This window comes from Mobula hypostoma, chromosome 16 (genome assembly GCF_963921235.1).
Source record: "Mobula hypostoma chromosome 16, sMobHyp1.1, whole genome shotgun sequence".
NCBI lineage: Eukaryota > Metazoa > Chordata > Chondrichthyes > Myliobatiformes > Myliobatidae > Mobula > Mobula hypostoma.
Genome location: NC_086112.1, coordinates 29,707,866 through 29,734,849, shown reverse-complemented (window position 1 = coordinate 29,734,849; position 26,984 = coordinate 29,707,866).

The window sequence follows — 26,984 nt, the reverse complement described above, 5'->3', positions numbered from 1 at the left end:
CTTTCCTTTTTTTTGTCTTCCCAATGCCATTCAGTGTTGCTCTCTAGTAGCTTTCGGAGTGGAGCGCTGACCTCTGAAAAGTTGGGAATGAATTTGGCAAGATACTGTATTATGCCCATGAACCTCAATAGTTCTTGCTTGTCTTCGGGTGGTGTAGCTGTACCGTAGCTCTGACCTTTTCACTATCTGGTTTTAGTCCATCAGCGCTGAGTACGTGACCTATGTATTTGATCTCTGTAGTTCTGATCTTACATTTACTTTTGTTCACTTTTAGGTTGTACTCACGTGCTCTCTCCAGGAGCTTCCTCAGTCTCTGATCATGTTCCTCAATTGTGTCTCCCCATATCAGCAAATCATCAATGACGTTGACCACCCCGTCCAGGCCTTCAATCATTTGTGCCACGGATCTCTGGAATACCTCTGATGCAGAAGAAATCCCAAAGGGTAGACACAGGAAATGATATCTCCCTATGGACGTGTTGAAAGTGCACAATTTGGAACTTTCTTCATCCAGCTTGATCTGCCAGAAACCTTGATTTGCATCTAATGCTGAAAAGTATTTTGCATTAGGCATGCGGGAGACAACCACTTCAATCGTGAGCAGCGGATAGTACTCTTTTTTGATGGCTTAGTTCAGATCTTGTGGATCCATGCAAATCCTCGTCTTTTTTTCTGTGACCACTGTCACCATACTATTCACCCAGTCAGTCGGTTCTATTTGTCTTGTTATGACTCCCATCTGTTCCATTGTGTGTAGCTCCTCCACTGCTTGATCCCTGAGAGCTACTGGAATCTTTCTTGGGGCATGCACAACTGGTGCAATAGTTGGATCAATCTGGATATGGTGTTTCCCTGCTAAACATCCTAATCCGGAAAACAAGTCATCAAAGTCTTTGAGAATGTTATTTTCTTTCTCAACACCATAGATTTGCTTCCCCAGGTCTAGCTTTGTGCATGCTGCTTTGCCCATTATTGCTGGAACATGTTGCTGTACTATTTCAAACTCGATCTTGTATTTTTGACCTTTCAACACAAGGTGAGTGCTTTTTTGCCCAGTGGTGCTGTCTTGTGGCCGAAATATGCAACAAGCTTGCAGGTGGATTTTTCCAGTCTTCCTCTGATGTCCAGTGAGTTGAATGTTTCTGCTGACATTACATTGGACTTTGCCTCAGTGTCAAGCTTAAATATCACATTCCTCCTGTTTATTATCAGATCTTGAGTCCAATCATCTTCATCCTCCATCTCTGCATTGTCAATATTCTTGATGCATACCTCCTGTTCCACTTCAACTGTGCCAATGAACATGTCACTGTTGCTCTCACTCTGTTCCACAGCATGCATTTTCCTTGCATGCTCCTTCGATTTGCACAATTTTGCAAAGTGATTTCTTTTCTGGCATAACTTGCACGTCTGACCAAAGGCTGGACATTTTCTGTATCCATGTTTATAACCACATCTGTTGCAGTTAACTTCCTTTTGATCATTCTGTGGAGCTGGCTTTGTCCTACTCTTGTCAGTTCTCACAGTTTTTATTTTGTGCACTTCAATCTCTTTATTGAGCATTTTAACCTGACGACGTGATCTCACTGGCACGGCAAACATCAATCGCCTTTTCTAATGTAAGATCCGCCTCTCTCAATAGCCTGCCTCCCACTTGAACATCCCATATGCTGCATACAATCCTGTCACGTATTAAAGAGTCATGCAGTTGTCCGAACTCACAGTTTTTTGCCCTGTGCTTCAAATCTGTTACATAGGCGTCTATGGTCTCTATTGGTCCTTGAGCCCTCGTGAAAAACTTCTGTTGGATGTACGGTAGGTTTTTTCTCGGTTCGCAGTAATCTTGAAAATTTTTCTTCAACACTTCAATTTTATCTTGCTCATCATCTTGGAAGACAAACGTGTTGCAAACCTTTATTGCCTCTTCCCCCGCCACATGCAGAAACGTAGCACACTGCACTTTCTCCGTCTTTTCAGCTACGCCGCTAGCGGTGCCAAACAGCTCAAACTTCTGGATCCAGATTTTCCAGTTCTCAGCAAGATTACCTTGTAGGCTTAAACTTGACTGTGGCTGTAACTGTGACATCTTTTACGTGTCTTCTCTTCCTTTTTTTTCACAATTTCTTCTAACATCATGTAATATTGGTGTGACTTGGACACCGCTGTAGATTGAACAACCACATTTATTCACCAGCCTTCCATTTTTACTTCTCTACGTCCTGACATCATATGCACTCTGACGTTACAAATACTCACACAATACATTACACATCTTCTTTTCCTTAAATTAAAAAAAACAGTTCGCAACATTGACCAGAGCAAATGCATAATTTAGCAGGTCTCTATCAGTCTCTTTGGGGGTTTATGAACACGGGTAGACCTTCTAAGTGGTTCACACAGTTCTTGTGTTTAGTTGTTATTTTCATGTTTTGTCTGGTCTGTATCAGTTAACTGAAACTCTGAAGTTGGTTTTTTCTTAAGGTCTTTGCGATATCTTCTTAACACTACTACTTCTTCTGTTTGGACCATGTATGATCTGGGTTGTACTTCTTCAAGCACTTTAACTTTCTGTGTCCATGTGTTCATTTTGTCTTGTATTCTTACTTCATCTCCCTGGTGCAGTTCACGTAATGGACGAGAACATCCGTCAAAGTATGATTTCTGCTTTGCTTTGTGTTCATCTTTCCATCTTTTCACTTGTTCACCTCCCTCTGTTCTTAGAAGGCTTTCATCTATTGGCAGATTGGATCTCAAACGGCTTCCAATCAAGAGCTGAGCAGGTGAAAATCCACATTCAAGTGGAGTACTGTGATAGGCTAACAAAGCTTTATAAAAATCACCTCCACTATCTTTTGCTTTGTGCATCAGTTTCTTGATAATTTCTACCGACTTCTCAACTAATCCATTGGACTGAGGGAAAAATGGACGAGATGTTTTATGAACAAAGCCCCATTCATGAGCAAAATGTCTTATGCATTCACCATTGAATTGTGGACCATTGTCTGTGAAAACTTCATCAGGTACACCATGTCTGGAAAAAACTGATCTCATGCATGTAATTACATTCTCTGCTGTTGTTCTGCTCAAACCACACACTTCAGGATACAATGAGTAGTATTCTGTTATTAATAGGTAATCTTTGTTGTCAGTTACAAAAAGGTCAAAGCCTACCTTCTGATAAGGTCTCTGAGGACTAGGATGTGGATGCAGTGGCTCCTTAGGGTTGCTAGGTTGGTATTTAATGCATATTTGACAAGAAGACTATGTTTCTCTTACATTTTTCAATACCTAAGTGGCCTTCATGAATTTTCCCAAACATTTCTTTTCGGAGACTTTTACGAATCACAATTCTGCTACCTTCGTACAATATCCCATCCACAACAGAAATTTCTGATCTGTGGTTCCAATATTCTTGTACTTCTGAGGTAATGTCATGCTTATTATCTGGCCATCTATCCATCACCACTTGTATTACCTGACTGAGAATTTTGTCCTTCTCTGTCTCAAGATGCAGCAGTTTCAACTTTTCAGGAGCAATAGGTATGGTCTCTATGATCATATCAACTAATGCTTGAACATCAACAGCATCCCTGTAAATGTCTTTTGTTGTTGGATCCACAGCTCTGGAAAGTGAGTCAGCCGTGTACATGAATTTTCCAGGTGTGTATAACACATCCAATGCATACCTTAGCAATTTGATCATCATTTCCTGAATTCGCAAAGGACAGTCACTTAAAGGTTTGTGAAGCAATGCAATCCGAGGCTTGTGATCAGTTTCAATGTCAATAGATTGCCCGACACAAACTGATTAAATCTCTCGCAAGCAAACATAATGCTGAGCAACTCTTTCTCAGTTTGGGCATACCTTGTTTCTGGATCAGATAATGAACGAGATGCATATGCACTATTCCTGATCATGTTTCTGGAGTAATACTGCCCTTAAGCCTGCTTGAGATGCATCACATGAAATTTTGATGGCTCTCTCAGCATCATAGAATTTCGACATTGGTTCTTTAGTGAGCACTTTCTTGAGATTTTGCCGTGCCTTCTCCTGTTCATGATTCCAGCTCCATTTGTTTCTCTTTTCTGTTATCTGCCTCAATGGAGCAAGTTGTTCCGAAAGATTGGGTATGAATTTTCCCATGTAGTTGACCATTCCCATGAACCTTTGAACATTCTTTTCACATTACGGTCTTGGCATGTTCTCAATAGCAGAAACCTTCAATGGATCAGGACGCACACCCTCATTGCTGTGATATCACCCACAAAGGTAAGTTCAGTCACTCCTAGCTGACATTTGTCTTTATTCAACTTCAGGTTAGCCTTGCGTGTTGCCTCTAAGACTTGTCTCAGTCTGGCGTCATGCTCTTGTTTAGATGATGACCAAACAGTAATACCATCCATGGAAGTATCCACGCTCTCAATGTGCTCATATAGCATGTGAATGGTTTTATGGTGCACTTCAGGAGCTGATGCAATTCCAAACGGAAGCCGAAGAAGCAGTATCTGGCAAAAGGAGTGTTAAAGGTACACAACTTTGAACTCGGTTCGTCTAGTTTAAGTTGCTGAATCCGGAGGATGCATCTAATTTACTAAAGTACTTTGCATTAGCAAACTGTGACATAATTTCTTCGCGAGTAGGCAATTTGAAATGTTCTCTTTTAATGGCTCGATTCAAGTCTCTTGGATTTAAGCAAATCCTCAGTTTTCCATTTTTCTTATCAACAGTGACAAGCGAATTGACCTATTCAGTTGGTTCATCAATTTTTTTTTATGACTTCTAGCTGTTCCATTCTGTCAAGCTCTTTTTTCAGTTGATGACGTAATGCAAAAGGTACTTTTCTACATGGATGTAGTACGGGTGGCACTGTGTTGTCAGTTTTAATCGTGTGCTCTCCTGGAAGACAACCAAGCCCTTTGAACAAGTCCTCATACTCTTTCATCAAGTCACTGTATTCTGTCTCTGTGTCACTGTCCAGGACTAATACTCTTCACCAAATTCAGTCTCTCACAGGCAGATAAACCCAGTATTGACTGTACATTCTTTGGCACCACCACAAATGAAAGCGTGTGCACAATATTTTTGTGTGATACTTTTGCCACACATTTCCCTTCAACTGGAGTGTCTGCACCTGAATACTCAGTCACTCTTATATCTGTCATAGGTATCTTTGGTCTTTGCTTTAATGCATTAAACTCAGATTCTGCAAGAATATTTACTTGTGCTCCAGTATCAAGTTTAAACAGAATATTGTTTTGGCTCACTTGCAATAGAATAGTCCAGTCATTCTTACTTTGTTTGTTTTCACAAAGCACATCTATATACAACTCCTAAAGTTCACTTTCAAGCACTGCATTTACTTGTTTTATTTTCTTTCTACTTCTGCAATAGCGTGAAAAATGATTACTCTTACCACAGTCGTTGCACATTTTCCCATACGCTGGACACTTTTTTGACTGATGCTACTGCCCACAGCGATCACATAGCTTTTTTCTCTCAGTTGACGTCTTGCTCTCTGTTGGTTTTGTTGTCATTTTATTATTTTTTCTAATATGTTTTCACTTCCTCACAGCATCTACGTTGCAGCTCTCAATGAAAAGTTCTTTAGCCTGTGACGTCATGGTTTCCAAAGCTTTGCAGAACATCAAAGCTTTTCCCAAGTCGAAGTCTTGTTCTCTTAACAGTCTTTCTCTCAGACCATTATTCAGAATGCCACAAACAATTCTGTCTTTAATGAGAGAGTCTGTCAGTTCTCCAAACTCGCATGTTTTACTCCAGTGTCTCAATTCAGTAACATATTGATCAATAGTTTCACCAGCTCTCTGGGTGCATGTAAAAAATCTATGCCGCTCGTATGTCACATTATGCTTCGGTATACAAAATGCTTCAGATTTATCCATTATCGATTTTAACTTTAAGTTATCTCAATTTTCAAAAATAAAATGATTGTATACCTAAATTGCGTTGTCACCTATTACATGAAGTAGAAGCGCAACTTTTATTTTTTCCAGTTTTCGATCCGCATTGATCGCCGATAAACACAATTCAAAACGTTGCTTAAATTTTCTCCAGTTCTCAGCTACGTTCCCAGACAACTAAAGTGTCGATGGAGGCTGAAAACCTTCCATTTGTAAAACTGTTAGCAAACACCAAAACAGTTTGAATTCATTTTTTCAGAAAATTATCTTTGATTCTCCCGTGTTAGGAAACGTATTATTTTTCCAGACTGACTTCTGACACCATGTTGTGTTCTTTATATTCATACTTACTGTGGGTTACTAATAAAGAACTATCTTTTGGAAGAAATAGAACTTGTATTTAACAATAACCGCAATGTTTTTACAATACCATGTTTCTCGATCTTTTTATCATCCCTGCACATGCTCAGAACTCTCTCCAATCATGTTCTTACACGTCATATCACCACAGTAATAAACTTCTCAGTCATTAATGTATCATATCTCCATGAACACCCAAAATCCCAAAGATTGCTTGTGAAGCTGCAGGGATACAATGCAAAGATTTGATATTGTCTGAACAAATGCATGTAATTAGCCAATAGTGTAGCTAAGCCTGCTTCAGGGACACAAGAGATACTGAGGATATTAAGCCTGAAATAACTAACAATAAAAGTCCATAGGTTGTGGGAACAGTTCAGTGATGGAGCAAGTGAAGTCGAATGAAATTATCTCATTGGTTCAAGTGCAGGATGGCTGAGGGGTAATTACCATTGCTAATATGCGGTGTGAGTCTTAAGGCTTCTGTACCTTCTTCTTGATAAGAGCAGCAAGAAGAGAGCATGACTTATGTGGTGAGCTCTCATATTCGCACAGTGCTAGACAAGGTGAAGACAGTAATAACTGCACAGTGATACTCAGAATCAAGGAGGCACAGTGTGCAGCAGTAGGCACTGATGTTTTAATAACACCAAGGATCCAGTTTGATCCTTACCCATTTGGTGTGATCCGTATGCACATTCTCTCTGCAGGAAATTATTCCTATCTGATGCTCAGATCTCCTCCAAAAGACATGGTAGGAATAACGGCTTCATAACTTGCTCCTCAACTTGTGTTAATAGCAACAGGAATCAAGGGAGTGTTGACGGATGTATGTGAGAATGAGTAACTTGTAGATAAACAGGGAAGTAAGGAGTAGGGAAATGAGGTTAATGTGATGGCTGTCCTGGGAGTAGGCGTGGACCCAACAGGACCAATGGCCTCTTTCTGTGTTGTATCATATAAAAGGGATTATATTGAGCCATTATGAGGGATGATCTTTCATATTAGTAGAATAGAAGTCATATACAGAAGATTACACTGAAGATACTTGCTTCATAAAAGCAGAATGATAGTACCAGAAGATGCACTTGCAGAACAAGGACTGACAACATTTGACAACAGGTGCTGGAAGTAGTGCAAACATTTAGGACCAAATCGGGAAGGACAGTTCACTAACTCAAGTATCTGAAAGACTTATTAACAAAGTAAAACAACACAGACTCCAGACATTTGCAACACAATCTACGCTTTCCTCTGAAGTTATAATTCTGCTCCAGCAAGTAGTGGATTTAGTAAGGATGTTCTTATTGTAGATGTTGATTCCTCCTACACACTGTGTCTTGCTGAGATTAGATTGGAGAATCCGTGCTAGGAGAACCTGTGTAGACATGGCTGTGGCTGAAAACCTCTCCCCCTTCTCCTTTTCCTTCTTAACCTATTATTTTAATGTGGGGGTGGCACAGCAGTGTAGGGGTTAGCATGACACCATTGCAGCACCAGCTGTAAGATTGGAGTTCAATTCTTACCACTGTCTGTAAAGGGTTTGTACATTCTCCCTTTCACCCTATCGGTTTTCTCCCACATACGATTATGGTTAGTGAGTTGTGGGAACGCTATGTTGATCACGAAAAGTGTGGCAGCAGCACTTGTGGGCTGCTTAGTATAATGCTCGCTGATTTGATTTAACGAAAACAACACATTTCACTGTGTACTTTGATGTATATGTGACAATAAAAGATCATCTTAATCTTAATTTATCACCTGAGCTACGTACTGCATGTGCAGTCTTGCACTGTAAGGTGCTGGCACCTGCAGTAGCTCTACTCCCTTTACCATGGCTACAGGTCACTTGAGCCCTGTAGTCCCACCACATACTTGTCCTTCCTCTGTATTAACATCTAATTATTAGTCTATGTGTTGGTAACAATGAGTGAACACTACTGAAAGTGCGCTGTCTATTTGCTTTATGGGCAGGTTGCAAATTCTTCTACCTCTAAACTGTAATGGACACAAGTAAAATGGAAGGGACAGAAAAATTACAACTGCCTTACCATCAATTATAATTTGGAGAAGAAAGTTCCCAATCTCCTAAGATACTGCATTTCAATCTCCAGGCCATATCCTTTCCCAAATTTTCCATGAGAACAGAAATGGCCCCTCTCCAATAATGCCAGACGCAGCTGCTGAATCCCTGGAGATATAAACCAGCAATGTTACCTCTGTCGTCTAGGCATCATCTTGATTTGTGAACCCAACCTGAAGCTTACAACTCATACTGAAGAGCTGAGCTACCCACACCGCTACAGACCAGGTCAACCAGAGCCTTACACAGAAAATCCTTCTCCAGACATTCTCCAGGTGCAAAAGTTAGCATTCCTCCAGACTTTCTGATCATCCTTTTCACCCATAATGTTGTGTTGTGCTGATCCACATATCCTTTTCCATCATTACCACTTCCAGCCTCTTCTGCCAGATTAATAGCAGTAAATCCTGGAGATACTCAGAAAATCAGGCAGGATCTGTGGAGAGAGAAATGGAGTGAATGTTTTAGGTATTCACCTTTCATCAGAATTCATAAATGCCATCAACCTGAAATGTTAACTCTATTTCTGTTTGCACTTCTTCTTCATTTTCTGTTTTTATCGCAGATCTTTGTAATTTTCTTTAGTTTTCAAGTACTCTGCGTGAATAGAAACAAGATGGACAAGTTGCAGACTGTGAGTGAGGCGAACTATGAATGGCAGTTATATATCCTGATTCAGATCATTGGTAGGTGAGTGTGGGGGCAGGAGTGCAGCCAGTTTGACAGCATCTGAGATGTATATGAAGATGCATTCCAAACATAGCCAGTCAAGTCGCATCAACAACTCTTTTGCAGCAGAACATTCAAGTCACTAATGTCGCTCTCCTGGCATTGATGGCATTTGGCTCACTGTCTTCTTATCGTATCTAAATGACTGGGGCAGCACGGTAGAGTAGAGATTGGTGTAATGCTATTACAGTGGCAGCAACCTAGGTTCATTGCCGCCACTAAGGAGTTTGTATGCTCTCCTCAAGACTGCGTGGGTCTCCTCCAGGTGCTTTGGTTTCCTCCTGTTCCAAAGATATATGAGTTAGTAGTTTAATTGGTCTTATGGTGTAGTTGGCTGGTGCACTGGAAGGGCATGTTACCATCTCTAAGTAAAATAAAATGAAGTGCTGCCTAGCCATCAATTCATATTAAAGGTCCCTTCTGCTATATGCCCCTCATTTAATAAGGTATCAAAAACCTCAGAGTCCTTGTCTGCTAAGTTGAGTCATACTTTAATGTTTCCCAGATCAGCACCACTCACTGCATGGCTTGCTTCATCCACAGTACACCTCCCTATTAAAAAAAAAACTGCAGACAAGATTGATCTAGTTAAGGCTCATTTTAGGTGGACCTGCTCCTTTTGTGTGTGTCCAGTTAATTCACAGTTGGCTGCAGGCTGTAATCATTTAAATTACAGGCAGTACCCATTTCCTGTGCTGTCTCAGAGTGCACATTGATTGCATATCACAACCTTATTCTTGTTTTTGGAGCCTATCATCCTTAGTCTCCAAAATATGTAAGGGAAGAAGAACTTCAGAAGGATGTAATTACTGTCTCAACCATGAAAAAAAGATTGGAGTGAAATCCAGGAAACCAGCTGTGCAAAACTTTATATCTTATTGTGAAGTTATCAGAAATATATCACAGGGATGAAGACTCTGCAGTTGGATTAAATCAATACAATCCAGGAGATTCTTAAATGGAATGCAATCGATAGCTTCCCTTTCAATCTGAACATTAGATAGCAGAGAAACAAGAGGATTTTTGCTGAAGGTTGATTAATTAAATGCCCACTGTCAAATGCCACTATCATGTAGTTAACTGGTAGAATTTGAAAGGAGTGGATAGGAATGTGGGAAGATAGATGGGCAATTAGTGGGGTAGTGGTATTGTTCTCTAAACTGGTAGTGACTACAATAGGCTGATTGCCTCCTTCTCTGTCGTAAAGGAAGTTTGGAAGTATCGGTATACTTGCATTTCCATTGGACAACAGTAACATTTGTCATATCATGATTAAAGCAAATGTTACTCTTGACGTGTATTCCACCATTAAGGTAATAAGACCCAGCCACCAGATAGCAATTCATTGCATATAGGCCAAAAAGAATTAGGCCTCTTTGTTCAATATGTCAGGAAGTATATTTGAACAAAGTAAATTAGGTAAGTATGTGAATCAAGGGGTAATTGGATTGAGTGTATGCTCCTGGCAAAAGCTTTGCCCATCAGGATTGTTTAATCAGGATTTAGGGCACATGCGTCAACAATTTTAAAAGCAGTTTGGATATTCCATTCATCAAAATTAATGAATAAAAAATGGCAGAGAGTTTGCAATTAAATTCTAGTGCATGCTGCTTGTAGGTAAAGCTCTCTGCAGCACTGATGGATTATAAAAACCATGAGAATAATTTGATTTCTCTGCTTATTTATTGTTAGTAGTGAGAGTGGATGATCCTTCTCCAATAGCTGCTTTAGACGTAGTGGTGATGTGGTGGATTTACTGTTAATGCTGCAGTACTTAAAATGCATGAAAGACATCTCAGACTGAAACAAGAGTAATTTTGTCCTGAGCAGGATAACATCAATACTAATCACGTTGCTGAGAGTTTCAAGCATATATCCTCCCCGATAGGAGAAACAGGTGAATGTGGAGTATTGTTTTACTATAAAACAACATACTATAGTTTGAAGATTCAGTGCAAAGAAAGTACCAGACATTAAACCCCTGCAATTTTGAAATCAGCTGTCATTGTGTGAAAAAAATGAAATAGTCCTTTGAGCAGGTTGAATGTTACTGCAACGCAGAGAAACCAGCTTCATGCAATGCACGCAGTTTAACAGAACATTCTGGACCGAACTTGATTTAACAAAGAGATTGACAGAATAATGTAATTAACATTAAATTGTTCTGATTTAGTTTTATCTCTGAGCCCAAATGATGCTTTGTTTCCTTTAGAGTTAAGATAAATGGACTTAAGATTATCTTTTAGAGAATTTCATATATCAAGAAACATAGAAAGCCCACAGCACAGTACAGGCCCTTTGGCCCACAATGCTATGCTGAACATGTACGTACTTTAGAAATTACTATCACATCAGTCTGTTTGAAATGGTTTTAAGCAAACTTTATTGCTAAAACCTCTGGGTGTCTTTGTCTTAAATACTGCTCTATAGGTCTGCACAGTTCTGTTTAGTGAGAAGATTTTTTTAAAAAAATTATCTAACTTAAATAATTTGGTTATACTGTATTTCTATAAAATTAAATATATTTAAAATTAAATAATGGAAACCCAACTTCTTTTCTTTTAGAACATTTGATGAAACATCTGAAAGAAAATAAAATGTTTACAGCAATCCCAGAATTACAAACAAGAAAAAACCTGTAGAAGTCTGCTGGAAATTCAAAGCAACACACACAAAACGCAGGAGGAACTCAGCAGGTCAGGCAGCATCTATGGAAAAGAAGAAACAGTCGACATTTAGAATAGTACAGTACAGTACAGGCCCTTCGGCCCACCATGTTGTGCCGACCCTCAAACCCTGCCTCCCATATAATAGAACATAGAATAGTACAGCACTATAGTTTAGGCCCGAGACCCTTCTTCAGGAAAGAGAAGGAAGGGGGCGAGATGTCAGAATAAAAAGGTGAGGGGGTGGGGAAAGATGCTATCTGAAAGGCGATAGGTGAAGCCAGGCGGGAGGGAAAGGTCAAGGGCTGGAGAAGAAAGAATATGTTAGGAGAGAAGCGTGAACTACAGAAGAAAGGGAAGGAGGAGGGAACTTAGGGGAAAGTAATAGGCAGGTGAGAAGTAAAAGATCAAAGTAGGGAATAGAGGAAGGATGGTGCAATTCCAGAATTGGCATTTTTCATGAAGCAAACAGCAATTTAATTTCCATACGATGGGTACAGGGTAGAATGGGGACAAATTGCACACTTCCACAACCTTGTCTGTCCTCAAGCTTATAGCAGAAACCAAACTAAAATGGTTAATGGGCCTAAGTGTTACTCAGCTCCATCTGAATGCTCAGGCAGGGTGTGACCTAGGCAGAGAGATGCTCTTAAACTCACAAACTATTCACTGTCAGACATCACAAAGTGCGAGTCCAACACACTTCACATCTACCTGCTGACAATTATTATCCAACAAATTTGTATGACACAGACTGTGATGTGGTAAATACCTATAATGTAAAATGGCTTTTAATCTCACCATAATTACAAATTTTTTTGGCCCAGATTCGGCTCGATCTCTGGCAGAACTCCCGACACTAATCAAAGTTCAAAGTTTAAAGTAAGTTTATTATTGGAGTACATATGTTATCATATACTACCTTGAGATCCATTTTCTTCCAGGCATTCATAGTAGAACAAAGAAATCCAATAGAATCAATGAAAAAAAACTCCACATGGACTGACAAACAGATAATGTGTCGAGGAAAACAAACGTCAAATCCAAAATAAGTAAATGATACTGAGAACATGAGTTATAGAGTTATTAAAAATGAGTCCGTAGGTTGTAGAATCAGTTCAGGTGAGGTCATTCACATTAGTTCAGAAGTCTAATGGCTGAAGGGTAATAACTCTACCTGAACCTGGTGGTGTGGGATCCAAGTCCCCAGTATCTTCTTCCTGATAGCAGCAGTAAGAAGCGAACGTGGCTAGAATGGTAGGGGTCTTTCTTAGACCATAAGACCATAAGATATAGGAACAGAATTAGGTCATTTGGCCATTGAGTCTGCTCCGCCATTTCATATGTCTGATCCAATTTTCCTCTCAGCCCCAGTCCCCTGCTTTCTCCCCATATCCCTGCATGCCTTTCTTGTGGTACTACTCCTTGTAGATGTGCTCAACGGCAGAGAGGACATTCCCTGTGATGAACTGGGCTATATCCAACACTTTCTATAGGCTTTCCGTTCTTGGCCATCTGTGTTTCCATATCAGGCCATTGTGCAACTGTGGAAGTTGCAGTAAGGCAAGAGTTTCAAACATATACAGTACAATTTAACAAATAACCACTATCGGTAACTGATAAGCCAATACTGTGTAAAGATACCAGTTTTCTGTCTTGGCTTCAGACAGGAGCCATGTCATTCTCTTTGTGCACAAGTAAGATAAAAATATGTTTGAGTTGTGGAAGTTCGCGTGTTCTGGTCCCAGTTATTTTATTTGTTATTCTCAATGACACAACCAGTCAGGATGCTCCTCACTGTGCACCTATAACCCTGCAAGGGGTCAGATTATTTAGGATTCTGCATGAACTTGGAAGTCCGGAACATAATGACTGACTCCCAACACCATTTTCCTGGTTGCTTTCTACTGTTGCACTTCTCATTGAATCCAAATGTGAAGCAGGAGCTTGTTGGAATTCCAAAGCATCGGGACTGGGATATCTCCTCTAAAATCTTCATCAAGTTAGGCTTGAAGTCATGAGCCTAGTCACTTCATAGAGATTTGCAGCTGGAAGGGAGAATTAAAGATAAGTAAATTGTAAATTATATTTTAAATCATCTGTTTTGGGATTGTTGTTAAATCTTTAAAGGTGTTTTGTAATAAACAAAGGCATTTCACATTTTTAGGTGATTTTATTGTATTGCTTTATAAATAAAGCAGGGACATTTGATCACAGTAAAATGCTGTTACAAGGATCTTGTCATTATTTCTGGCCAGTAATACCTCGGCAAAAGTTTAAGGAGTGGAACTTGTTCTAACCTACCTATATTACACAAGCACTAGGAACCAATTAAGGCCTTGCTGACCAAGGCCAGAAAACTCTCTGACAATAAATTCTTCTTCAGAGACATGCATGTGTTAAATCTGGGAGGAACTGTGAACAGTAGTCATGGTCCAGTCCGTGAAGTTCGCGTTCCGGTTCACCGTCCGGTCCGTGGACTCCAGGGTCTGGGTCTTCTGGCTATCCCTTTTTTCAGTTAGGCTTAATCATAGGCACCTGATGCTCATCTTGGGGCTGGGAATATAAGTGGCCCTGGGTTCGAGTGTGGCTGCTGGCTTGTCTTGTCAGTACCCCATCCTCGGCTCTGTGGGGTAAGTCAGGCCAGCTTTGCCGTTACCCTATGGTTGGATCTGTCCTTTCCTGTCCTTGCCTCTGTTGGGTAAGCCAGGCTGTCTTTGCTGTTACCCTGAGGCTGGACAGTTCCCTTCCCTTCCCCTTCCTTCTGGAGCCTTGCCCTGCAACCTTGTCAAGTTCTACCACTGGAGTGAGACTGGAGCCTTGCTATGTCAAGATAAGGAACTGTCTATTGTTGAATTGGAACTGTCTCTGTGTCCTCGCCTTCGCTAGGTAGGTCTGGTTGTTTGCTGTTACCTAGTGTTGGGAACCAGCTCGTCGTGTTCAGCATTCTGTGTATGAGTCCCATCCCTACGCCCTGTTCCCAAGGAGGGGTCCTGGCTCTGTGTTCCATGTTCCTGTCTCTCAAGTCCAAGGCTCTGCGTTCCTGTGCTCTAGACCAAGGCTCTGTGTTCCTGTCCTCCCCAAGACCAAGGCTCTGTGTTCTGCATTCCTGTTGCCCCAAGTCCAAGGTTCTGAGGTTCCTGTCCTCCCAAGTCCAAGGCTCGGCTGTTCCTCAGTACCAAGTCAAGGCTGAGTTGCCCCGTCCTGTCCAGTCTCCTAAGACCACGTCATGTCTTCGCCTAGTTCTGGGGTCCGAGCCCAAATCTAGACCTAGGTTCTGGGTCCTTGTCCAGACTCTGGCTCAGAGTCCCAACCCAAGCCTCATGGAACCCATGCCATGTCCAGTCCTGTAGCCACATCATGTCCTCGCCTAGTTCCGGGGTCCGAGCCCGAGTCAAGACCCAGGTTCTGGGTCCTTGTCCAGCCTTTGGCTCGGAGTCCAAGCCCAGGCTCCTAGTTCCCAGTTTCTAGTCCTGGTCCCACTTGCCTAGCCAATGTCCTAGCCCAGGTCTGTGTTCTTGTCCCAGCTCCTAGTCTGCATTCAGTCACATCCCCAACTCTAATCTTTACTCCTGTCCTGTTCCTAGTACTTCAGTGTCTGTGTCTTGCATTTGGGTCCGCCTCTCAATGACGCCCCTTTATGACAAAGTCAGCCAAATTTAAGATCTTGTCTGTGCTTTAATACATTTGTTCTGCCAAAGAATTAAGGCATCATAATTACTTTTGCACGGAATTGTCTTGGAATCTAATTTTGGTGAAAGGAGGAAAGGGGAAGGATAGAGGGTAGAAGTTATAAGAAAAAGAAGCTAATGGCCACAACTGCTGACAAGAAGACTTGTAGGAAAAATACAATAATCAATTGTCTCCTAGCATCATCAAGTCCCAAAGGAGCTTACAGGTTTAGGACAACATTCCTTCATTTCTTTGAGGCATGTCTGATGGAGAGATTGTCAGAAAATTGTGCCAAATAGTGGAAGTCCTAGACAGTGTGGACATGCAGAGGATGTTTCCAATAGTTTCCAAGGACCAAAGGGCTCAGCCTCAGAGTAGCAGGATGTCACATTAGGAGGCATTTCTTTAGTCAGAGGGTAGTGAATCTGTGAAATTCGTTGCCGCAGACAGCTGTGGAGGCCGAGTGATTGGGTATATGTAAAGTGGAGGATGATACATTTTAATTAGTAAGGGTGTTGAAAATTGTAGGAAAAAGGCAGGAGAATGGAGTGGGTGGGGGGAATAATTCAGCCATGAGTGAATGGCAGAGAAGGTTCAATGGGCCCTATATGGATTAAGTCTGCTTCTATGTCTTATAGTTTTATCCCAGAAGAAGACCTAAAACCAATTGTTATTGGTAGCAGAGCTTTGTCTGTGGCAGTCAGCATGGTTGTAAATAAGATGCTCTTTGTTTCTGGTTTCTAAGATGCTGTACGAAACGGTCAGTAACATCGGTCAATGGGTCCATGCTTACAACTGTTTGATGAACTGAGATTGGAGGCATTGTGGACAGCGAAGGAGGCTTTCAAAGCTTGAAGAGGGATCAGAACCAACTGGTAAGGTGGGCCAGAAAGTGGCAGATGGAATTTAATGCAGACAAGTGTGAGGTGAGGTGATGCATTTTGGAAGAACAAATCAAGGTAGGACATACACAGTAAATGGTAGGGCACTGAGGAGTGCAGAGGAACAAAGGGATCTGGGAGTTCAGATACATAATTCCTGGAAGTGGCAGCACAGGTAGACGGTTGTAAGGAAGGCTTTTGGCATCCTGGCATTCATAAATCAAAGTATTTAGTATAGGAGTTGGGATGTTGTTGGGAGGTTGTATAAGACATTGGTGACGTCAGATTTGGAGTATTGTGTACAGTTCTGGTCACCTAACTATAGGAAGGATATCAGTAAGATTGAAAGAGTGCAGAGAAGATTTAATAGGATGTTGCCGGGTCCTCAGGAGTTGAGTTACAGGGAAAGATCGAACGGGTTAGGACTTTATTCCTTGAAGCGTAGAAGAATGAGGGGAGATTTGATAGACGTTTACAAAATTATGAGAGGAATAGACAGAGTAAATGTGAATAGGCTCTTTCCACTTAGATTAGGAGAGATAAATATGAGAGGACATGGCTTTGGGGTGAAAGGGGAAAGATTTTGGGGAAAGGTTTTGGGGGAATATTAGGGGGAGCTTCACTCAGAGTGGTGGGAGTGTGGAACAAGCTGCCATCTGATGTGGTAAATGTGGGCTCACTCTTAAGTTTTAAGAATAAATTGGATAGGTACACGGATGGGAGAGCTCTGGCGGGTTATGGACTGGATACATGTCAATGGGATTAGCAGAATAATGTTTCAGCACAGACTAGGAGGGCCGAATGGCCTGTTTTCTGTGCTGTAGTATTCTATGGTTCTATGGTCCTATGAGTGATTTGTTGTAGTAAGTACATTTATTACTCTGTTCATATGCATGGAGTTAGCATCACCACACTGATTGTGTTGTCTATTGCAGAAAGATTATTTTATTTGGAAATAAAGGTTTGAATTTGCTGTGCTCAAATTAATTAAGATTTATTTGGTGACAGGCGGAAAATGGCATGCCATGAGATAAGGCATTATTAAAATCATTTGAGAAATTCTAATAAACTTAACAAAGTAGTGGAAATTTTATTCAATGGATTAACAAGTCTGCCAATTCTTATAAAATTAATACTATTACATTAAGCCATGCTGCATATTTCATTTAATTATATTTTACATGGTGTTTAGCAGCACTATCAATATATTTTGACTAAACCTTATTAATGACAATGGACAAAAAACACACGGCTTGAATAATCCTTCATATTATGCAGAAGGATTTATTATTACTTTGAGGATAGATGACATATGGATGAAGGGGCAGACACTGAAAGCACAAATAGGGCAAGGCCCTTGAGAACCTTTATTCATCTTCCATGCACTATCTCTAACTCACTTTCTTGCCAGTTTTGCTGGGGTTTGCCTTCAGGACATTTTATTTTCCAAATCTGCTTCAGGCTTGGACAAGTAAAAATCTTTCACTAGACCATCTTAGCAATTCTCTGTTTTGATTCTTTAAGTGGATGTATTTCAATTTTCAGCTTTTATTTACATGTTTGAGGATTTTTTAATTTCCTGAGCTGTACCCTTAAGCCTCTTCGTATCTAGTACAGAGGGAATCGGGAACAAGTGCAATCAATTTTCTCTCTATAATCCAATCTCAGAGTGATCACAAAAGATGATGAGAAATACTAATTTTAGCAGTCTCCTCAAGTCTCTCAAATCTCTCTGGTGTCAAGGTTTCAGGACTGTTTACAAATCAGTGTTTGTGCTGTGCATTTGGATTCAAGCAATATTTAGGAATCTTTTGAGATGTGATAGGAATTCTTTAATTTTAGCTCTCCATCTTTTGGACTGAGAGTCATTGCCTTTAAGAGACCCATTTCTGAAGATGTGCTGCCATTTATTTGGCCCGGAGATTGCGAGTTTTGCTTTATATTTCCACCACGTCGGCATTGATTTCATTTTCTTAAAATTTGCAAAATTTCAAACAACAGAATATTGCCACAGACATCAGATGAATCTTTGATCCATGAAACACTTTAATTCTGTAGAAGAGATTTTCAGCATATTTTCTTCAGAAATCATTCTCTGCAATACAGTAATCTTGTGACAGGATCTGCAAGCTCTCCACAGCTTGACTGTGGCACTGTGCTACAATGTTTTACTGTTAACCTTTTATTTCTCACGATCAATTTTCACTTAGCTACGTTCCCAAATGGAAGTCCTATCATTGGATTTTTTTTTTTAACCTTGCTGAACGGTGACTGGAATGCTGAGAAGCAAAGCTTCCTGGATAGGACACCTATTGTCTTCCATAATCTATACAAACTCATGTCAATTGTGGGCATTTTAGCTACATTTCTCCACGATCTATAGAGTGAACCTGCTCTGTATTTCACTCGTTCTTTCTTCAACCATCTCCTTGACAGAGTGACATGGTTTGTCAGTGAACATCTGAAAATTATCTTTTCCCATTAATTTGTCCTTACATTTCAAGAAAAAATAGTTAACGCCTTAAGGGTTCAAAGCTCAGCAGTGAATGGTAAAAAAGAATAGAGTAATTTTAATTATTCATTTATTTTTAATTTAGAAGTACAGTGTAGAACAGTCCCTCCTGGCTCAATGAGCCGCACATGCAGGAGTGCTCCTGCTTAACCCCAGCCTAATCACAGGACAATTGACAATAACTAATTAACCTACTAACCGGTATGTTTTAGAATGTGGGAGGAAACCGGAGCACCCGGAAGAAGCTCACGTAGTCACAGGGAGGGATGTACAAACACCTTAAAAACGGGGTCAGAATTGAACTCCAAACTTCGCGAGCTGTAATAGTGTCACGCTAACCACTACGCTGCTGTGGTGCCCCACAATATTGAGGAGGGGAAAACTATGACCATCAAAATAAACCCTTTCAACCAATTTTATTTCAAACAGCACTATAGGTAATCAGATTGACGAACTTAGTCGAAAGGACTAGACTATAAAATCAGAGTTCCTCTTGTCCTCACCTGCCACCTATGAGCCTCCATATCGACCACATCATGCTCCAGAACCTCCACCTTCAATGGGATCCTATTCCCAAACACATCTTTACCTCCTCTCCACTCTCTGCTTTCCACAGTGATCACTCCATCTATGATTCCCTTATCCATCTGTCCTCCCTGCCACCTATCCCAGCAGATGGAAGAAGTGCTTCATGTGTCCATTCATCTCCACGCTCACCTCCATTCAGGCCCCCAACCAATCCTTCCAGGTGAGGCAATAATTCACCTGTGAATTTAAGGTTGTCTACTGTATCCGGTACTCCTGACACAGCCTCCTCTACATTAATGAGACCTGAAGTCGAGTGAGGGAACCGCTTTGCTGAGCACCTTTGCTCCATTTGCAAAAAGCTGGATTTCACAGTGACCAAGCATTTTAATTCCAATCTCTATTCCCATTCCAACATGTCAGTCCATAGCCACCTCTGCGGCTATGATGATTCCACACTAAGACTGGAGATGCAAACCCCATAATCCATCTGCTTACCTTTCAACCTGATGGCATAAGCATAGATTTCTCCCATTTCTGGTAATTTTTCCCCCTCCACCTTCTTCAATTTCCCATTCTGTTTCCCTCCCAGATAAAAGACGGAGAATCTGTAGAATACATTGTCACAAGCAGCTGTGGAGGCCTGGTCACTGGATATATGTAAAGCAGAGGTTGAAAGGATCGTGATTAGTGTCAACGCAGAAAAGGCAGGAGCATGGCATTGAGAGAGAATAATAAATCAGCATGATTGAATTGCAAAGCAGGCTTGATGAGCAGAATGCTTTAATTCTGCTCCTATATCAATCTTTTATGATACAACCATCTGTAATGTAATGAGTTACATGGGGAGTGAATGGGGACAGGAAAACAGCCATTAACTGCAAAAAACATTAAAAAATCTGGCTGTTGAATAAACTATTTCCCAGCTATGACAAATTCTGAATGTTGCTGAGATTCAGTAAATCATACATATTAATACTATAAAGTAAGATATTTTGAAAACATTAAAATTAAAATACGTTAAAATATTTGAAATATGTAAATCATTTCAATACCCGTCCCACCTCAGACATTCTCTCTTTCCAACACCCCCTCAATGAAAAGACAAATACTACCAGGCTCAGGTACGACTTCTATCCAGCTGTTATTAGGCTCTTCCATGGACCCTTTGTGTGTTAAAGATGAACTCCTGACTTTAAAATCTATCTTGTTATAGCCCTTGCACTTTTACTATACTTTCTCTGTAGCTGTAACAACATATTTTGCATTCTGTTATTGCTTTTCTTTTGCACAGCCTCTATGGATGGCTTGAAAAACAAATATATCTTGGTGCACGTGACAATAATAAACCAATTCGATTTCCGATAATTAAAGATGCTACTGGCTGACTGCAGGACAAGTCTAAACAGACAATCCCACATTTGGCCTCTGAGAACAATGCAGTGTTGGAGAACACTTGAAAGATAATAAAAAAATGTCAATCTTGTGTTGATATTGTAAATGATCATGTGTTGCACAGGGCCATGTCAGCAGCACTACCAACATTTCCTCACGAAGACTGAGCCCTGGATGTAAAAAGCATTGATGCTGTCCTCTTAAAGACTTGTCCTCATCTCATTGATAGTGAAATTCAGCAAAGGGAGCAAAACGTTAGATTAGATTTAGTCTTTATTTAGTGCTTTCAATGCTTGTATAGTGTGCTATAAATACAAATGGAAAATTATTTATATCAGTGGTATATTTTTAGAATCATTGATATTTGTTTCACGCTTGCAGTTAAAACTGTGGAACATTGTATTTCAATATCGTTATCACTTTCTGTCGTTTTATATTCTTTGCTTTACAGATTACAGTATTTAAAGAATATCACTTTGTGATATACATATAAATATATGACCTCACAATCTACCTTGTTGTGACCTTAGCCTCACTGTCTACCTGCTCTGTAACCATAATGCTTTATTCGGCACTCTGTCACTGTTTTACCTCGTACTACCTCGATGCACTGTTGTCATGAATTGATCTGTATTGACAGCATGCAAGAGCAAAGTTTTGACTGTGCCTCCATGCATGTGACAGTAATAAAACTATATACCAATTTAATTAACATAATATAACACAATTTACACACCTTGATTTTGTTGACCTTAAGCAATTTTGCCACAACTTTGGAGGCATGCTTGGGGTCATTGTCCACTGATGGTGCGAGGGATTGTTCAATGTGGAGGGCCATGATCGCCCAAACGTGTAACACGCAAACCACATGAAGAAAAAGATTAGAACTGAAGGTATGATTATGTTGAGTGCTGAACTGTACTAAATAAGTAGTAGTTATTACTATTGCCCAGGTGATCCAAGGCTGTGTGGGGAGCCAGTAAGATTGCATCTGCTGTAGACCTATTGTGGCGATAGGCAGATTGTAGTGGGTCCAGGTCATTAGCAAGACAATAGTTGATTCTAGCCATGACCAATCTCTCAAAGCACTTCATCACAATAGATGTGAGTTCCTCTGGGAGATGGTCATTGATGCAGCTAATTCTGTCTTCCTGAGCAATTATATGATTGTCGCTCTTTTGAAGTAGGTGGAAACTTCTGACTGCAGCAGTAAGAGATGGAAGATGTCCTTGAATAATTCACCAGTTGGTTGGCACAGGTTTTCATACCCCTACCTGGTACACCTTCAGGGCCTGATGCATTGCGAGGGTTCACCATCTTGAAAGATGTTCTGATGTTGCCCCTGAGACTGAGATCACAGGGTCACTGGATGTTGCAGGGATTCAAACAGATGTAATTTTATTCTCCTTTTCAGAGCATGTATAAAAAGTGTTGAGCTCATCTGGGAGTGAAGCATCACAGTCATTCATGATGTTAGGTTTCGCTTTGTTGGAAGTAATGACCTGCAATCCCTGCCAGAGTTGATATGCATCTGATTCCGTCTCTAACCTCAATCGGAATTGTATTTTCGATTTTTAAATAGCCTTCCATAGATTATTCCCGGATTTCTTGGATCATTCTATATCACCGGTCCTGAATACCACAATTCTAGTGCTCAGCAGACTATGAATCTCTGAGTTCATCCATGGCATTTGGTTTAGGTATGTCAGGCATGTTTTCGAAGACACACACTCATCCACACAGGTCTTGATGAAGTTGGTGACAACTATGGCATATTCATTCAGAGTCAAAGATGAATCCCTGAATATTGTCCAGTTCACTGATTCAAAGCAGTCCTGCAAGTGATCTTCCTCCTCCCTTGACCATACCTTCTTGTTCCTCACCACTGGTGCTGTGGTCTTTAGTTTCTGTCTATATGCTGGGAGTAGAAATACAGCCAAGTGATCCAAATTTCCAAAATGTGATGCATGGAATGGCATGATAAGCTTTCTTCATAGTAGTATAATTGTGGTCACCTGTGTTGGTTTTTCTGGTTCCACAGGTGATATGTTGGTGGTAGTTGTTCGGAGACTACTTCAAGCTGGCCTGGTTGAAATCTCCCACAATGATAAGGAAGGTATCAGGGTGCTCAGTTTTGTGCTTGCTGATTATATTGCTCAGCACCACCTGTGCCTGCCTGTTGTTGACCTGAGGTGGAATGTATACCGCTGCCAGGATGAATCATAAAGTACACTTCTCCTCCTCCTCTGTCTTTAAAAGACCGAGCTGTTCTGTCTTTGTGAAGAATGGTGAAACCATTGGGTTGTAACATTACGTCCGAAATTGTGGGTGTGAGCCATGTTTCAGGATAGCAGAGTACACAACAGTCGCCAATGTCCCTCCGTTGCAGCAATCTTGCTCTGAGGTCTTCAATTTTATTTTCTAGAGACTATACATCCGCCAGCATGTACTCAGGGCTGGAAGTGTAAGGCCTACAGACGGGCATTGCATCCCCACTTCCATTTTCTTAAAGGGGAATTGCACTCACAACCTGAGTCTGCCATTTGAAGTTTGTTGATTTTGTGTGTGGAGAGACTCTTTAAATGTTTTAAAACAATGCTGCTCACTGAAGTATCCATGGTGGTGACTGTGGATTTCAGCTGTAGTATTCCTAAATGGAATATTTGATGCTTTCCATCAGAGCTGGCCATGAAGAGTCACCATTTAATGGTGCCAGTTTATTGGACAAAGCAGCTAGATTAGATTAAAAAGCCATTTTGTGCTTATTTTTACTTTAATCAATAATGCAAAAGATTTAACAAGCCATCTATTATATTTTATTTCTAATTTTAATTTGATGCTAGAGAGATATATAATTGCTCAATATGAGGTGGCAAAACCATGTCTGTGTCCATCATGAGCCTTTCCACTTCTAACTTGATATCCAAGGTGCGCGGATATTTATTGTATGAATTGCTATAACCACCATGTTAGGCAGAATATTAATATATATGAAGCCTTTGAAACTAGCAGGACTTTATATTAATTGTTGTGCAAGGTATATTTAATGTCAAAATGGAGGACAACAATCTAGCAAATGTCCTGTTTCAATTTCATAATGCTTGACACCCACTGAGCAGAAGCAAGTACCATCTTGCCAGCAATATTTCAAAGAATCATCAGCTACTTACAAATACTGATTAATTTCTGCTGGCATGTCTTTTTTTTCAATTCAGCTTGTGCTTGGCACCTCTAGACTTCTAACATTTTCCAGTTAATAGGAAATGGCGTGCCAGGACCTGATGGACATTGTCTGGACTTCAGAGCTCCTGCTAAAACCACATGCTCTCCAATATGATACTTTGATGGAAATTGCTCCACATATGTTCTCTTTTTTTAAAGACTTTGCTAATCCATCAAGCCATGTGATGCTGCATACATTTAAATAGTGTAGGCTAACTGAGCTGGTGTTTTTCATCCTGATGCAATAAGGTGACACAAAAGCAACATTGGTGCATGTATACTGGAATCATTATAACAAATAGGTAGTATGAAAGCCATGTGCTCTTTGTCCCCTTTGACCCCTGTCTACATTTGCCTTTTCTCCCCAGTCATATAGGCATGGGTTATCATTAACGCCCCACTTGCTTTCATCTTTCAATCTTTGCTTTAACGTCCATCAGCTCTGTGAGCTTCCTATTTGTGGAATTTCCATCTGTTTTTCATGAAGCACTGAAGAGTCAGATGTCAGACAGGGACTTCCAACAAAGACAGTTCACAATTCTTCAGCTCAATAAGGAGCTGAGGTGTGAATAAATGCCGAGTCCGTTAGCCTCATGTAGTGTTATTCTGATCCATCAATTACCGAGAGATTTGAGCAGTCCATGGCTACAGCAGCGAGGTAGGGGCAGGGGTACACATTGTTTTTAGAGTGGATTTCAAATACAATTTCAGATGCTGGAATCTGAAATACAAGTGGAAATGCTCAAGATCTCAGACAGGAAAAAAAGTTCTGTGGAAGTTACAGTGTAGCTGGTTAATGTTTTGAATCAGTGACCCTTCCTCAGAATTTCCAGTTGACTGGTTTCTCTTTCCACAGATGCTACTTGAGTGGCTATACATTTCTGTTTTAAATCTTTCTGCAAAGGTCAAGACCAGAGATAAGCCATTACTTAGACATCCTTTTGACAATTCTGAGAGAAATGTATCTTCATAGTGATTCCAATGTGGCTCATAGGATCAACATTCAGATGATAGCAAGACAGTAAACAACAATGTACCATTCCCCAGATAATCTAATACTTCAGCAGCAGCAAATGTAAACCAAGGTATATCTATCTGTAAACGCCAACCAAGTTCCTTGTTGCTTGCCATTTTAATGCCTATTTTCACATCTCTTTCTCCATCTCTCCCCCTCCACATACACATATACACACACATACACACATAATTTGGCTGCATCTTTTCTTCATCTGGTCCTCAAGTGATCCCATTATGATCATCCAACCTTTCTTTTCACCTTCAACCCCTCCTCAAGCCTGACTCCATTTGCCTTTTCTCCCCAGTCTTCTTCAACCTATTAGCCACCCAGGTCTGTCCCCCTACTCCACTTCTCCACCTCCTTCCTTTAGCTCCTTCGTACCTGCATGCTTCACCCCTCTAGTGTACATCTATAGCCTACAAATACTGAGTCATTCCTTACCCACTCTCTATCGTGATCCAAATATCAACAATTCCTTTCCTTCCCCAGATGCTGCTCAACCTCAGCATTTCAGGTAGCATCTAGTTTAGGAATAAACAGTTGATATTTTCAGCTAAAATGTTGAATGTTTGTTTCTATCCCTAGATGCTGCCTGACCTACTGAGTTCCTCCAGCATTTTGTGTTTTGCTATGGATTTCCAGCACCTGCAGAATCTCCTGGATTTCTATTTAGCTGCTGGACCTATTGAGTTCCACGAGCAACGTGTCTTTTGCTCCAGATTCCAGCATCTGCAGTGTCTTGTGCATCTAAAATTAGTTTGCACGTTCATCAAAGTCTGAGAACTTGTAATCCCCTTTCAAGCATGTAACATAATGAAAAAAAAGTCTGAAAGTGTTCATGAAGTGGCAAAATTTAATTTGTTCTTGTGTACTCTGAGCAATTGATATGTGTGTACCGCTTTCAGTTATCTTCATCTGAAATCTGAGAAAGTCTACAGAAGAAAAAGGTTAAAAGAAAATGGCCAGTTTCTGAAAGTAGATTATTTGGTTTGGATGAGGGAATTTGAATTTTATTCATAAAAATAAATAGTTAACCTGTACAGTATTAAAATATTATTTTTATATGTTTGGTAAAGAAGGTATACATATTAATTTCATCTTTTGTTAAGCACTGTAATTTATGGTCCTCATTATGACATCTAATGTTGACCATCTGCTGTGAGGAAGTTACTGGAATTTCTAATTAGTAACAAAGCAACTGAGCACTTAGAGCAATTGATCAGATTAGAGAAAACCAACATGGATTCGTAAAGGGTAGGTCACCCCTAACGAATTTAATTTAGCTTTTGGGGAAGTAAGTAATGTAGTCAATACAAGGATGCTTCAGAATGTAGTTAATATCGAAGTCCAAAAGAGATTCAGTGAAGTCCCACTAAGAAATAACGCTTGTGGAATTGAAGGGTATTTATTAAACTACTTATGAAATTAATTAGTAGCACTGAATAAGATCTTTTGCTGGGACATAAATTATTCACTTTTTTTAAAAAGGCAGACAACAAATACATTTAAAAACAGAAGCCAAATATTAGGAAATTGGACATATGTAATAAAACTAAAAACAGTTGGAAATGAAAAGCATTAACCTGAAACACAGCATTTCTGTCTCATTCAATCCTCCCTGGTCTGTGAGTATTTCCAGCATTTTTCAGTAGCAATATATCAAAACTTGACATAAAGATTGGCAGTGTAATAAATATCATAGACAGGGGAATAAAATTGCAAAGACAGATGAAGTGCTCGGAAATCACAAGCTAGAGCATGGATTTCAGAGTAGCTGAATGTGAGATCACCCATTCTGGATCAGGAAAAGATTGCTCCAAAAATACAGGACTATGAGCCAAATGCAGCAAATAAGATTAGTGCAGAAAATCAGCATGATTGGCATGTGCAAAGGGTGCAAAAATGCTAGGTCACATGCATATAAATCATAGAATGATTGAATATTAGACTGTATCCATAATCTTAGACTTGATGGAAATTGGGCAACATGATATTAAGATAT